Below are 12,805 nucleotides of genomic sequence, written 5' to 3' on the forward strand. Positions count from 1 at the left end.
ATATTCAATATCCGCTTCATAGACCAAATAAAGTTGGTACATGACAACAAAAGATACATAGCTAACCATGCATAGATACCAACTCGCCATGTTGCCAACAAAAGTAAAGCTATATATACATACATATGTCACTACATGTGACCGTGCAATTTCTTCCAGCACGGTCAAAAGCATCTCTCACTTGTTCATTTTTTTGCCAACAGAAAGACATACAATCAGCCTAGAAGAACTGCAATACAAAAAATGAATTTGTAATTAAATAAGTTTAGTTGTGAGATGAGAAGTCGAAAGCTTGCAAGAATAGAGATGGTTAGAAGGAACATACCGACAGTGCACTAAAGAAAATTACAAGGCAAATGCCCTTTCCGAGGCCGCATTGCAGTAAATGTTCGAATAATATCCTTATCATCAACTGACTTGAATAACTCCCGCTCGGTGTAACATATCATCAAGTCATTTAACCATTCATTATTGATCTTGCTACGCAGTTTAGTCTTGATAATCTACATTGATGAAAAAGCTCTCTCAACATATGCCGTTGACACCGGCAATATCAAAGACAACTCAATAAGTTTGTATACCAATGGAAATACCAAATGTTTCTCAGTTTCAACCATCTTCATGGCCAAACTTTGAACATCATCACAAGTAGAAAAAGAAGCATGCCTTTTCACTTGACTTATATAAGTGAGAAGCTGCTCTCTTATTGTTCCACGGTCATCATTGGAAAAGTCATCATGATAAATTTCAGCAAGATGTGGAAGCTTATCAACATTAAACTTTGAGAAAGAATTATTGGGGTCAAGATATGAGAAGCAATCAAGCACACCATTAGCTCCTTCACTGAAGCGGTGGTCCATCTCCACGCATATTTTGTCAATACCAACATAAAATATCTCTGCACAGTAATGGTGAAGATTAGTGATAGTCCTCCCTGCTCTCCTTGAGTGACCACGAACTGGTATTGCTTCATCCATGTTTAGCACTGGAATACTATTAGCAGCACAAAATTCTTGAACATCACAAAATAAATCATCTCAACCACTCTCTCTTAATGTTGCCAGCCGAGCTTTGACATCATCCACTAATTCCATGGGAAGCACAATATTAAGATCTTTTCTTTGCAAGACTTTTGAGAGCTCATTTGTGATGCCAAACAACTTCAACATAAGCTTTAGAATGAAAGCAAATTTAAAGCTCTCCATTTTTTTCTATCAAACCTACTGCTTGAGATGGCCCACGTCCATGTTCATCAACTGTACTAAGTACCTGTAACACAGAGGATCACATTTGATTCAAACGAAGCAAAGTAGTATGATGGGAACCCCATCTAGTGTCACCTGGCCTAGCAAGAGTAGATGATTGGTGCAAGCCCCTTCCTATAGATATCTCACCACTCTCAAGTCTATCCAGAATATCTTGGTGTTGTGCCTCTGTCAATGCATCCCTTCTCTTGCAAGATGTAGTTGTTGTGGTCACAATTAAGGAGATGTACTCAAAGAAATCATGAATAGATGAGCAACTACTAGCAACAGAGACAACCACCAACTGCAAACGATGAGCATAGCAATGAACATAGAAAGCAAAAGGGTTTTCATCTATGATCTTTTTCTGCAAACCATTAAACTCGCCTCTCATATTTGAAGCACCATCATATCCTTGCCCTCGTATCCTTGAAATAGATAACTTATAATGATCAAGAATACCATAAAGAGCATTCTTTAGTGACTCGGATGTAGTATCTTTGACATGGTGAAGAGCAATAAATCGTTCCACAACCTTTCCTTTGTCATTCAAAAACCTATATAAAAAAAGGTTAGTGCACAACATAGAGAATAAATGACAAACAAATAACGAAAGAAAGTGAAATTACTAACCTCAACATCACCGCCATTTGCTCTTTCACAGATATATCACGTGATTCATCCATAAGCATAGAGAATTGTTTATCACCAAGCTCTGCCATGATCCTCTTGGTAACTTCATGTGCACAACACATTGCAAGCTCCTTTTGAATGTCACCGGATGTCATTGTGCAATTTCTTCCACCACGGTCAAAAGCATCTCTCACTTGTTCATTTTTTTGTTTTTTCCAAATCTATCATCTCTCTAAAGTTTCCTTTGTTCAGAGAAGTAGAGGATTCGTCATGTCCACGAAAAGCCAAGCCTTGTGCGATGAGATATCTTGAACAACTTACAGAACAAGTCAAGCGGATCTTATACATTTCTTCCGATTCCTTGCTAGTTCTAGCAAAATTGCTTGCCACACTTTGTCTTTGATTACAATAATCATCATAATGCTTGACGCAATAGTTGTGCTTACTACCAGGACCACCAATATGATCTTTGAAGGCTTTAGATGCATGCTTCCAATCTGTAAATCTTTCTTTGGTGAATACTTCATAACCAAAGTGCTCAGCCCTTCCAGGTTGCTTAAAGAGAAAGCAATAAAAACAATAAGCTGCCTTCTTCCACTCACTGTATTCAATCCATGGATGAGTTCTGTACCAAGATTTAGAAAATGCTCTTGATGAACTGAACTTCCAAATTCAGTACGAGGAAATTTATTCAAATCTGGTTGCATCTCACCCTTCAATACATATGCTCTTCTCACTTGATCTTGAATATTAGGAGGATACTCACAAATTTGTTTCCTCTTCCCTGGATCACGCTCAATATCATTTGGATTAAATTCATTGGCAATGTTAGGAGGTTGTTGTGCCTCCACTTCTATTTCCAGTTGCACACCATTCACATTGTCAGTGCTTGCTCTATTAACCAAAAATCTCCTCATCTCTGAAATTTAATGATCAAGTTTGAAGTAGGTTGCTAAACAAGCTACAACAAGTTCATAGTACAGAATTCTTTGTATTCAGTTTGAAGGTATGAAAAAATTGCATGAATACCAGTCTGCAAGTTGCCGTCTTCTTACATACTTTGATTTTGTAGTTCGAATAGCCAACAAACAAATACAATTTCTCTCTAGTAATGAATTCATGATCACCCCCAACGATTTCCCCCTAATTTAAGCCCTGACCCCTAAGTCCGACCTTGAAATCTCAGACCATCTATAATCAGTATCTCGGTCCATACTTCACATCAATCCTACTTCCCAGACCAACTATTCAGACTTCAAAGATGAGAGATCCTTGGACCTAAATTCGATGGAGATTTCTTACCGAAGGAAGCCGAGCCGAAGCTGAAGCCAGATGAGATGAAGGAGAGGTTGAGGAACGACTGGACACGCATAGACTGCGTGTTAGCCTGGTGTCGCTTGCCGCCGGTGCCGGAGCCGTCTAGGAAGCCAGCACCCCTTTGTTTCTTTGTTTCGGCGGCCTGGGCTGATTGCATGTAGGCATGCAGCCACGTACTAATCCGTTTGTTGATTGTTGGGCTGTGAACCTGAGAGAAACAAAGGCCCAGTACCCGGGGAAAATAGTGCATATAAGCTACACACCCGGGGAAAATAGTGCATATAAGCTAGAACAACACTCACTATTTCCTATTACCATGTCCTCCATTAAGGAAGAACTCACTAAATAATGTTGACCCCACCAAATGACTAACAAATACGTAGCCATGGCCAACATTGCACGGACTAACCAGGAACTTCTCACCACATGTGCGCATGCAAAGGCAGTGGAAATAGAAAGAACTTGCATTGGACGAAGGCACAAGCGAGAGGGCAGAATCGAACCCACAACATGCTCCAGAAGAAACTGAAAGGCGATGGAGCGGACAACGCCGGCCTGGACTAATAGACGGCGATGAAAGAATCAGAGGCATGTAGGAGGCTAAATGCAGCCGTGAGTGATCAACTAAATCAACTAAGGAAGGAACTACCATAGAGGAAAATAGCTACCTTATAGAAGCATTGTTGGTTTAGTTGCAAGCTTTATTAGAAATCATAATAAAAAGTATGGAAAAAGCATTACTGACTTTGTTCACCGACCAAGAGCAGAAGCAAAAAAATCAGATAAAAATATTTTTTTTGAAATAATACAACCTCCACATAAATGTACAACACTACTCAAGTTGCAGCCTCAGAACCAAGCTTCATGCGTTGCCAATGCTCAAAATTGATGTATATATATTTTTTAAGCCCACCGACCCAATAAGGTAAATAAATCTGTAACAAGAAATAAACCTTGCTTGGACCCAAAAGTAAGCTAGCTTAAAATAAATCCTTACTGATGGTGCCAGTCATATAGGAGTTGCCCATAGCTTTTGCACCAAAAGAACAAAGGAAATAAAAAATAGAAAAATAAATAAAAAATAAACAAAATGAAAAAAAGAATGAAAATACAGAGAAGAAAATAGAAAAAAGAATCAAAATAAAAGATAGAACAAGGAGAATAAAGAAAACAAAAAGGAAACAAAAAATGTGAAAATTGTGAAAATAAAAAGAAAAAAACTAGCTGAAGAGGTATAAAGTGGGCCGCGCCCCTTTAGTTCACACGAATGGGACGTTGTCGTAGTGGTTATCAGCGCGCCTGATATCCTTTGCGGCCAGGGATCGAATCCTTGGTTCTCCCTTTTAATTTTAGCACGCGCGAACTGGCAGACCCTTACCTCCGAGCTTTCGGCGAGACTTTCTAACCACCAGTTGAAGTTCACCCTCAACTTGCAATCAGGCTGATGTTTTTTGTATCGCAACTGAGCCCAGCTATTTTTTTTTTCACTAGTCGCAAGTCCTCCTCAACTTGCAACTGGGCCTCACTTTTCTTGACCCAGTTGTAAATATAGTCCACCATCGACTCGTAACTAAAGATCGCAAATTAACCATCGACTCGCAACTGGACCCATCTTTTTTAAACTCAGTTGCAAGATAATTATCAACTCGCAACTAGGCTCCTGACCCTTTTTTTTGCCGTAGTTGCAGGTTCTAGCCATCCAACCAAGTCCATCATTGACATGCAACTAGGTCCTTGATCCCTTTTTGCGCCAGTTGCATGTCCACCCATGAGACACAAGTCGTCCCAACCTGATGCAGTTGCATGTCCATCCTCGACACACAACTCGTCCGGCCTAGTTACATGTCCATCCCGAACATGCAATATTTTTGTTGTTTTTGATTTATTCTCCATCATGCACTTTTTCACAACATTTGTTGCTGTGGAGACTCGCTTGAGGGGGAGCGCTTACTTAAAAAGGTTTGTAGTGCATTTTTCAGAAATACTCACACTGTTTTTAAAAATGTGCATCGCGTATTTCAGAAATGTTCATTGTGTTTTAAAATATGTTCACCATGGTTTATGAAACAAGTATTTAAAAATGTTCATGGTGTTTCAAAGGTTGTTCATCACATATTTCAAAAACATTCACCTCGTTTCAAAAATGTCCATTGTGTATTTCAAAAATTCTTCACAAATTTTTTTTCAAAAATTATTCACCTCATTCTAAAAATGTACACCACGTATTTTCAAAGTGTTTTCTTTCTTTCTGTATTTGTTCCTTTCTTTTCCTTATTTTGTAATTGTTTTCTTTTTTCATCTTTTCTTCTAAATTTTTTCTGTACGTACAAAGATTAGTGTATTTTCAGAAATGTTCACCATGTTTTAAAGAGTACACATGTATTTAAAAAAATATTCACTGTGTTCTAAAAGATGTTCACCTCTACTTAAAAAATGGTCACCGTATTTTATGAAATGTTTGTTACATACTTAGAAAATGTTTACATTGTTTGAAAAGATGTTCCTGGCATTTTAAAAAGTTTTCTCCGTGTATTTTATTGAATGCTCACCGTGTACTTATAAAATTTTATTCATGTATTTCAATCAAATTATTCATCTAATCCTAAAAAAATGTTCGCCGTGAACTAAAATAGTTTATCATGTATTTTAATAAAATAGTCGCCGTGTATCTAAAAATGTATTTCGAAAATGTTTATCAGGGCATTTTCATTGTCTATTGTAAAAATATGGCAACAACTTCTGAAAACATGCCGTTGTCTTTCCTATTTATACTCTCCATGCAGTACGTGACCATATTTTCACTTTTATTTTTTTGAAATTGTATATACACAAAACTAGTGAAAGTGTTCTTTTTTCAAAAGACATATATCGTAAAATACATTTTTTCATGCACTTGTGTTTTTTATCTCGTGCGCCACACACATGTGTGCCATTTTTGGTAGAACAACCACATCTGTTCAACTGTATCGGGAGTCCAAAGTGCTGTGTTGGCCGGCGCCGCCGGGCAACAAGGCGGCTTTGTTTGTGGATGGGTCATTCCTAGTGGAGGATGGCACGGCGGCGGTCGGAATGATTCTACGCTGACATGATGGCTCGGTCATTTTCTCGGCTTATCGGTATTTGTTTCAACTGTAGTGAGGCTCTAGAGACTGAGATTCATGCGCTGATGATTGGTATGACGCTCGCTCGACAACATAGAGAGCTTACGTTGGTAGTTCAGTTTGATTCTCCGACTGCCTTATCTTGTCTTTCAAATTCTAGTTTAGATTGATCTTTGTTTGGTCAGTTAGTAGCTGAAATTAAGTCCCTTATGGTTGATAGGGTGTTTATTCCGCAGAAACTTCATAGGTCTCAAAACAGTGTTGCAGATTGCCTAGCAAGGTATAGTCGCTCTGAGCGAGCAACGGCTGTGTGGCTCAGCAGAGAACCCCATGTATTGAGGATCTCTTGCCAAGAGATTGTAGCCCTACCATAATAGAGTAAAACCCTTTTAATCTCAAAAAAAAAAAACACGTGTGTTCCCTTCACTACAGAGGAAGACATACGAATCTTATCTCCGTCGAGTCCGGTCTCCGGGGGCGCTAATACCAAGTACCGATTTCCAGAGGTACCGATCTAGGACGTAATGTGCTATCAGAAACACATGCGCTGGCAGTGCAAGAGTTCGCTCGGAGCGACAAATATACGCAGCCTCTAGCCCAACAACAAAAAGAAAACAAGCCCACACGATTGGTCAAGACAACACAGCGACAGCACGAAAAAGACAACGACATAGAAGAATGTCGGGACTGGGAACAAGAAAACAATAGATTGTTGGGACAGCGAAAATTAGTAGGAGCGGACGAGCTCGCCTGCACACGGAATCTGTGTGCGCTCGTTCGCCTAGAGATCCAGGTAAAGCTACGAATTATGGACCGTATAGTTTGCGCAGAAATAAAGTATGGTACCTACACAACAGTGATGCGGGCCCATATCTCAACTGGACGGACGGCCGTTCGGGAATTCAACTAGCCACGGTATCTTGTACCGGCTTGTAGCGATGGACAGGCTTGGCAGGGTAAACGGCCGTGAAGTGAACATTTGCGGGGTGTTAGGATTTAATTGGGGTGAGTGGGGGCACAAAGGGTAGGCTCGTTGCCATTTTTCCATAAAGATCAATCCATGTCTGAGAAGAAAAATTCCCCACTCAAAGGAAGAACCATAGTCTCATGGCATGGTGTCGAGGCAAACCATGGGAAATATGAACACCCTATATGGAGAAAAAATAATTAATAATTACAAAATTAGTCAAAATAGTTCAGAAGCTTTTTTTACAATAAACATGACTTTGTTTTGCACTACTATATAAATTTTCACGAAAAAATAGCGTCGACATAAAAAAACAAAAATTAGTTACTATTATAGGGTCACTATTCACACTATTTTGGCCGAAAATTTGTTTTTAAAAAGAATTCAAGAGGGGCTTATTTTCAAAAATATTTTCTGTTTTTTTATTTTTTATTTACTATATTTTTTGCACATAGGGTGTAAATACACCAATATTTCATATGTGAAACAAACCTATCCCGGTAGAAAAATATGAAACTAACCTATTTCAGTAGAAATATGTGAGACCAACCTATTTCGTTAGAAAACTATTTAAACCAAATAAAAAATTGAATTGTCAACTTGTGAAACTGATTATTTAAAAATGTGTAACGTTTTTATTTCAAATGTGCGAAATATGTTGTTTTAGAAATGTGCAATTGAAATAGATGTGATTTTCATGAAACAAGCCAGTGGAAAGTGAAAGGTAGGTTCTAAAACTAAAAACAAATATGAAACTGAAATGTCAACTTGCGAAAATGATTTTGTAGGAATGTGTAACAGTTTATTTCGAAAGAGTGAAATATGTTTTTTTAAACGTGCAATTAGCATAGATGTGATATTTGTGAAAGGTGGGATGTGAAATGTAAGTTCTGAAACTGAAAAAAAAATATGAAACTTAAATGTGAACTTGTGAAACTAGTTGAAATCATGTCATTGAAAAGATTCCAAGCGAGTGAAATATGTTACCTAAAAGTGTGCAATTGAATAGATTTGATTTTTGTGAAACAAGTTAGTGGAAGTGAAATGTAGGTTCTAAAACTGAAAAGAAACAAAACCGAAATGTCAACTTACGAAACTGATTTCTTTTATAATTGTGTAATTGTTTATTTCAAAAGAGTAAGTATATTATTTGAAAAATATGAAATTGAAATAGATGACATTTTTGTGAAACAAGCTGGTGAAAAGTGAAATTTAGGTTCTGAAACTGAAAAGAAATATGAAACTTAAATGTAAACTTGTGAAACTGATTGAAATTATGTTATTGAAAAGATTTCTAGTGAGTGAAATTATATACTGTATTATGGATTTTCACAAATATGAAATAGTAACCAGAAAGTGAAATTGTAACGCCGTTTGTTAATATTTCGGAAAAAAACCACCGTTTGTCGATGCCGGTGTACAGAGTTCGAGCAATCCTGTACATGCGGAACACTTCACGTGCCTGGTTACGTCGCTACCATCATCCGTCCAGCCGGGCCTACAACCCCACCTGCTCCCTTCTCTTGCGTATTTCCTTCGTCTCAAAATTTTTGTCTTAGAAAGTATATGCGATAGTATTTTCATCATACATAAATGCCCGCGAAACGTGTCGTTGTACCACTCGTAGCAAAAACGAGAGCAAGCGAGCTCGTCCGGCCTTTGGCCGCTCTCGACAGACCCTACTCTCTCTCGCTCTCTCATGCACGGATGGAGGTAGAAGAGAAAGTGAATGCAAAGGAGACTCGATTTGTTTTCTGGCGACTGACGCCCGGGCAACGAATGCCCTGATTTTTAATTGCTGGACTAACCACCGCCATCAACCTAGACGCCCCACTGTAACAAATTAGGACACCCTGCGCGTTGTTGCAACAATTTTTAGTAGGCACTGGTTGAAGTTAAATTCTTTTTAAAATTCGACAAACTCCTGTGATTTACTTGTTCAATAGTAACCCAAACAAAATAGTAGAAAAAAAGTTAACTATAAGCAAATGAAAATAAACCAATCAACCATGGTGAAATCCTGACAAAAAGAAATTCAAGCATTTACTCTGAATCTCTGATTAACGGCAAGAATCTTACACATTGTTTTTATGTACTTGGTTAGAGTATGTGTCTCTTGACAAGGATCCGTTGGACTGGCGCCGGTGGTTGCCGGAGTGCGAGTGCATGCTCTATCCGAGTGGAGCGAGTGGGAGGTTGGGGGCGACCTGAGGAGCGGGCCCCATCTGATAGCGAGCGTTGCGTGCTAGCAAGAAGAGACGAGGCGGGCGAGCGAGAAGCGCTCGGGCGCTGGGTGGCCTTGGGCCGCAGGGTGCTCCTGGCCTGGCGCGGCTGGCTGGCCTGGGCCGTGGGCTCGCGCACGCGTGGGTGTGTGCGCGTACTGTTTTTTTTACAGAAAAACAAAGTGGCCCTAAAACAAAATCAAACTAATTTATAAAAAAACCACAATAGTTCCTAAATTCATTCCTGAATATCTAAAACATAGTGAACATTTATTTGAACACAGATGATTTTTGAAAATATTTTACTAATGCATTTAATGCACTTCTTTGCAAATCAAATAAATACCAAATAAACTATAGAAACTCCAACTAATAATCAAAATTAAATTTACAACTCTTCTATAAATTTTAGGAAGCCATATTATCCCCTCTCTTTATTTTATACAAATGATCTTGAAACTCAAAATGAAAACCTTTTTTTTCAAAAGTGATTCAAATGAAATTCAAAAGTGCTCCTCATCATTTCCCACTCTATTTCATATATTTTGAAGATGTCCTATTATCTTCTCTCATGAAAATCCTTGAGTGGCACAAAGTTTCTGATTTGAAATATTCTCAAATGGAATTCAAATATGCTCAACCCCCTTTTCATTTCTTTAAATGGAAAAGGTCATATTATCTTCACTCTAGGGTTTTGTGATGAAATGAATTTGAATTCATGGAGATCAAAATGAAAATGAAAGTTTTGGGAAAGTCCTTTTATTCCCTCTCATTCAACTTTCAAAAAGTTTCAATTTCCACCCAATTTCACACAATCAATCACACAACAATCAAACAAACAACCATGATTATTTATTTAATATAACATTCAAAAATTTAGAATTTTGGGATGTTACACTCCGGGAGGGGGAAATCGAAGCCATCGTCATCACCAAAGACCCTCTCATCGAGAGGGGGTCAATCTCCATCAACATCTTCATCAGCACCATCTCCTCTCAAACCCTAGTTCATCTCTTATATCCGATCTCTGTCTCAAAACCTCAGATTGGTACCTGTAGGTTGCTAGTAGTGTTGATTACTCCTTGTAGTTGATGCTAGTTGGTTTATTCGGTGGAAGATCATATGTTCAGATCCTTAATAATAATTAATACTCCTCTGATTATGAACATGAATATGCTTTGTAAGTAGTTATGTTTGTTCCTGAGGACATAGGAGAAGTCTTGTTATAAGTAATCATGTGAATTTGGTATTCGTTCGATATTTTGATGAGATATATGTTGCCTCTCCTCTAGTGGTGTTATGTGAACGTCGACTACATGACACTTCTCCATGATTTGGGCCTAGGGGAAGGCACTGGGAAGTAATAAGTAGATGATGGGTTGTGATGACCCACAAGTATAGGGGATCTATCGTCGTCCTTTCAATAAGTAAGAGTGTCGAACCCAACGAGGAGCAGAAAGAAATGATAAGCAGTTTTCGGTAAGGTATTCTCTGCGAGCACTGAAATTATCGGTAACAGATAGTTTTGTGATAAGGTAATTTGTAATAGGTAACAAGTAATAAAAGTAAATAAGGTGCAGCAAGATGGCCCAATCCTTTTTGTAGCAAAGGACAAGCCTGGACAAACTCTTATATAAAGGAAAGCGCTCCTGAGGACACATGGGAATTATCGTCAAGCAAGTTTTCATCACGCTCATATGATTCGCGTTCGGTACTTTGATAATTTGATATGTGGGTGGACCGGTGCTTGGGTACTGCCCTTCCTTGGACAAGCATCCTACTTATGATTAACCCCTCTTGCAAGCATCCGCAACTACAAAAGAAGTATTAAGATAAACCTAACCATAGCATGAAACATATGGATCCAAATCAGCCCCTTACGAAGCAACGCATAAACTAGGGTTTAAGCTTCTGTCACTCTAGCAACCTATCATCTACTTATTACTTCCCAATGCCTTCCTCTAGGCCCAAACAATGGTGAAGTGTCATGTAGTCTACGTTCACATGACACCACTAGAGGAAAGACAACATACATCTCATCAAAGTATCGAACGAATACCAAATTCACACGACTACTTATAGCAAGACTTCTCCCATGTCCTCAGGAACAAACGTAACTACTCACAAATCATATTCATGTTCATAATTAGAGGGGTATTAATATGCATAAAGGATCTGAACATATGATCTTCCACCAAGTAAACCAACTAGCATCTGAAGGAAATATGCCCTAGAGGCAATAATAAAGTTATTATTTATTTCCTTATATCATGATAAATGTTTATTATTCATGCTAGAATTGTATTAACCGGAAACATAATACTAGTGTGAATACATAGACAAACTAAACGTCACTAGTATGCCTCTACTTGACTAGCTCATTAATCAAAGATGGTTATGTTTCCTAACCATAGACATGTGTTGTCATTTGATTAATGGGATCACATCATTAGGAGAATGATGTGATTGACATGACCCATTCCATTAGCTTAGCACCCGATCGTTTAGTATGTCGCTATTGCTTTCTTCATGACTTATACATGTTCCTGTGACTATGAGATTATGCAACTCCCGTTTGCCGAAGGAACACTTTGTGTGCTACCAAACGTCACAACGTAACTGGGTGATTATAAAGGTGCTCTACAGGTGTCTCCAAAGGTACATGTTGGGTTGGCGTATTTTGATATTAGGATTTGTCACTCCGATTGTCAGAGAGGTATCTCTGGGCCCTCTCGGTCATGCACATCACTTAAGCCTTGCAAGCAATGCAACTAATGAGTTAGTTGAGAGATGATGTATTACGGAACGAGTAAAGAGACTTGCCGATAACGAGATTGAACTAGGTATTGAGATACCGATGATCGAATCTCAGGCAAGTAACATACCGATGACAAAGGGAACAACGTATGTTGTTATGCGGTCTGACCGATAAAGATCTTCGTAGAATATGTAGGAGCCAATATGAGCATCCAGGTTCCGCTATTGGTTATTGACCGGAGACGTGTCTCGGTCATGTCTACATTGTTCTCGAACCCGTAGGGTCCGCACGCTTAACGTTACGATGACAGTTTCATTATGAGTTTATATATTTTGATGTACCGAAGGTTGTTCGGAGTCCCGGATATGATCACGGACATGACGAGGAGTCTCGAAATGGTCGAGACACAAATATCGATATATTGGACGACTATATTCGGACACCGGAAGTGTTTCGGGTGATTTCGGAGAAAACCGGAGTGCCGAAAGGGTTACCGGAACCCCCCGGGGAAGTATTGGGCCTTAGTGGGCCTGAGGGGAGAGAGAGGGCAGCAGCCCAGGAGG

The 12,805-nt window shown here is 38.9% G+C and overlaps 1 pseudogene; it reads right to left on the reverse strand.

Moving 5' to 3' along the window:
* Positions 1–335: 335 nt before the first annotated feature.
* On the reverse strand, positions 336–2,794 carry LOC125506205 (uncharacterized; annotated as a pseudogene).
* Between the last annotated feature and the right edge of the window lie 10,011 nt (positions 2,795–12,805).

The sequence above is a fragment of the Triticum urartu genome, chromosome 5A (genome assembly GCF_056163025.1).
Source record: "Triticum urartu cultivar PI428250 chromosome 5A, HENAU_Tu73, whole genome shotgun sequence".
NCBI classification, from domain to species: domain Eukaryota; kingdom Viridiplantae; phylum Streptophyta; class Magnoliopsida; order Poales; family Poaceae; genus Triticum; species Triticum urartu.